General features: G+C 47.7%; 1 pseudogene; it reads right to left on the reverse strand.

The window, feature by feature from the left end:
* Window positions 1-383: 383 nt before the first annotated feature.
* LOC119940030 overlaps window positions 384-2,992 on the reverse strand; it is a 46,180-nt pseudogene continuing 43,571 nt past the window's right edge.

The following is a 2,992-nucleotide window of genomic DNA, read 5'->3' on the forward strand; positions in this document are numbered from 1 at the left end:
GTTAGCAACACCTGGTAAGGTCCCTTCCACGGTGGCTCAAGAACATTCGTTCGTTTGAAGGAATTAATGTGTATCCAGTCACCTGGCTTGAGTCTATGTCTCTTGTTTGGGTCTTACCTTGCCAGTACATGTTGTACTTGTGAATGTAAGGGCTTAAGGATGTTATTTACCAATTTACAATAGGCAGATAAGGCAACATCGGAAAGGGTTATATTCCATCTTTGCCAGCCCACAGGAAGGGCCATAGAGAGGCACATAGGCCTCCCCATCATAACGTCATGTTGGCTCAAGCCTGTCTTTCTACTAGGCATATTTCCTAGACCGAAGAAAGCCAAGGGAAGACATTCCGGCCATTTCAATCAAGCGTCAGAGCATAGTTTTGCTCATCTGTTTTTCAGCATCCTCTCGTACCGTTCTACCAGTCCTGCAGATAATGGGTCCTAAGGGCAATGGAAATGTTGGTTTATGCCTAGTCCTAAACAGATATCGCCAATTATTTGTCCAGTAAAATGTGTCCCACGGTTACTATTGATTCTGCTAGGCAAGCCAAATTACGGAATAGGTTCCTTTAAAAACAAGTTTGCTACTGTCTTGTTATCTGCCTGTCGGCAGGGGAATGCCTCAACCCATCTTGAACTGGTATCTATTATCACTACAACAAACCCCAAACCCATCACATTAGATATTGAATAACATAGAAGTGAACGTTAATAAAGGGACCCCAGGGGTTGGGTGTGCTGTGCAGGGAACTTTGTTGATTTCCCCTACTTCATATTGTTGGTGTATTAGGCATCTTGAGAAATGCTGGAGAGCTAGCTGCACTATCTAGGGTGTAAACCGGAGCCTCGTAATAGAGTCCACCCCAACCCGTTTTTCTGAATGGCATGACCATGTGCCATTCTGACAAGGAAAGTCAACACAGCGCAGGGGGCAACAGGAAGGTGGTTGCGGCCCCAATAGTTATGAAGGAGTTTGATAACTCTTAAGAGTTAATCAGAATTTTACCTTTCCAGAGAGGTCACTTTCTGACGTGAAATGAAATCGTGGAGGGAGGGCCAGGAAGTAGAGGAGAGAGACACAAAAGTGAGGAATGTGAGGAAATGTAGAGCCGCCCGAAGCGGCATTCACGCGGTCGTTACCCTTGGACACGTGGTCGTGAGAGGAGAAATGCATCACACATTTCACAACAGCAAGAGACACAGGTAGAAAAATGGTCTTTAAAAGGGATGCAACAAGGAGCCCATTTCGGTAAGGAGTTCCCGCATCCAAGAAGAAACCTCGTTGTTGATAAGGAGAACCCAAATCATTCACAACCCCAGAGCCATACCGGGAGTCAATATAGATTGTCACACTCTGCCCGGGGGCCAGATCGCAGGCGCAAGTAGAACAACTAACTCAGCCTATTGTGCGAAATAATGGGGATCCAAAACAGCAGACTCTGAGCAGACCGAATACCATGGTCTCAGCTGCCCTTGATAATCCCAAAGGCAAGAGCCTTCAGCAGATAGGTCAGGGATTTGCAAAGACCGGAAGGACTGGTCCTGAAAAGCTGGACGAGGTCTTATTACTCCGTTGACGGCATAATCATGAGGTTCCCCCACATGTTTGGTTGGCAACAGGGGTGACAGGATTTAGAGTGGAACAAAAATCTTGATAGTTAAATTGGGAGCGCTCAGGAGGAGACTTTCATTGTTAGTCTGTCTACCTGTCGAAAAGACCTGTGTACCAGAACACAAGAAAAACATAGCTATGGCATGGCGAATAATGACTTGGAGTGGATGTCCCAGTACTAGGTCCTCAGATGCTTCCACTGTTTGGGCAGCTGCAGCTACCATACGGAGATACGGGTGGAAGGCGACCACCACCTGGTAAAGGATGGAGCTATAATAACCAAGGAATCTCCACTTTTCTGAGTAAGCACAGCCTAGTGCAAACCTGTCAGTCCACACAGAACAAGGTGAATGGTCCAGAATAACCAGGTCATCCCAAAGCTGGGGCCACAGAGAGGGCCTGTTTCAAATCGGTAAAAGAGGCTTCGGCCTCGGCCATCCATGAGAACTGCTCCTGGGCCAGTAGCGAGGGCCTACAGTGGCTTGGCCCTTTCAGAATAGGACTGGATCCACTGGCAGCAGTAAGAAATGAACGAGCTTATGCTGGGCTAGTAGGGAGGGGCACCATCAAAGGGCAGATATATGATCAGGGGGCCACAGAACTAATTGCTCCAAGTGCTGTAGCAATGCCTTGCTCTTGCTCGCGGAGAGAGTGTACTGGATATTTCGAGGAAGGGGCTTGTTGGGCAACTTAATTTACCCGTAAAGGGGGCACGGTGAAGGCTCAACCTACATTGTTATTATGGCTTGATCATAGAGACAGAAGTAAAGCATGGAGAAGAGGACTCCAATCTGAATGTACCTCTCCTTTTGTAGATATCACAGAGAAAGTGATATCTCCTGGAAAGGGCCGGGGGTATCCATAGACTCCCTCCTGGTGTGCACCACAGTGAGCAACCAAGTTTCCCTAGCAGGTCGAGTCCTAAGAAGAAGCAGCGTGGCTCAGCGGAAAGAGCCCGGGCCTTGGAGTCAGAGGTCATGGGTTCAAATCGGCTCGCAAATTGTCAGCTGCGTGTCTTTGGGCAAGTCATTTCACTTCTCTGGGCCTCAGTTACCTCATCGAAAAATGGGGATTAAGATTTTGAGCCCCACGTGGGACAACCTGATCACCTTGTATTCCCCCAGCGTTTAGAACGGTGCTTTGCACATAGTAAACGCTTAACAAATACCATCATTATTAATACATTTATTGGGCATGGGGGGCTAAGGATGAAGGGGTGTTGTGCTACCGACTCTCCTAACCCCATACCCAGTGGTTCAGTAATGCCTGTATTACAGAAACTTTAGCTTATCCAATAGTTCTAAGAGTGCTCCCTGATAATGGAGCATCTGGGAGAGCCGACCGCTGAATAGTGGAGTGCGCTTCTCCAGCATCGTGTAAG

The sequence above is a fragment of the Tachyglossus aculeatus genome, chromosome 18, assembly GCF_015852505.1.
Source record: "Tachyglossus aculeatus isolate mTacAcu1 chromosome 18, mTacAcu1.pri, whole genome shotgun sequence".
Classification (NCBI taxonomy): Eukaryota; Metazoa; Chordata; class Mammalia; order Monotremata; family Tachyglossidae; genus Tachyglossus; species Tachyglossus aculeatus.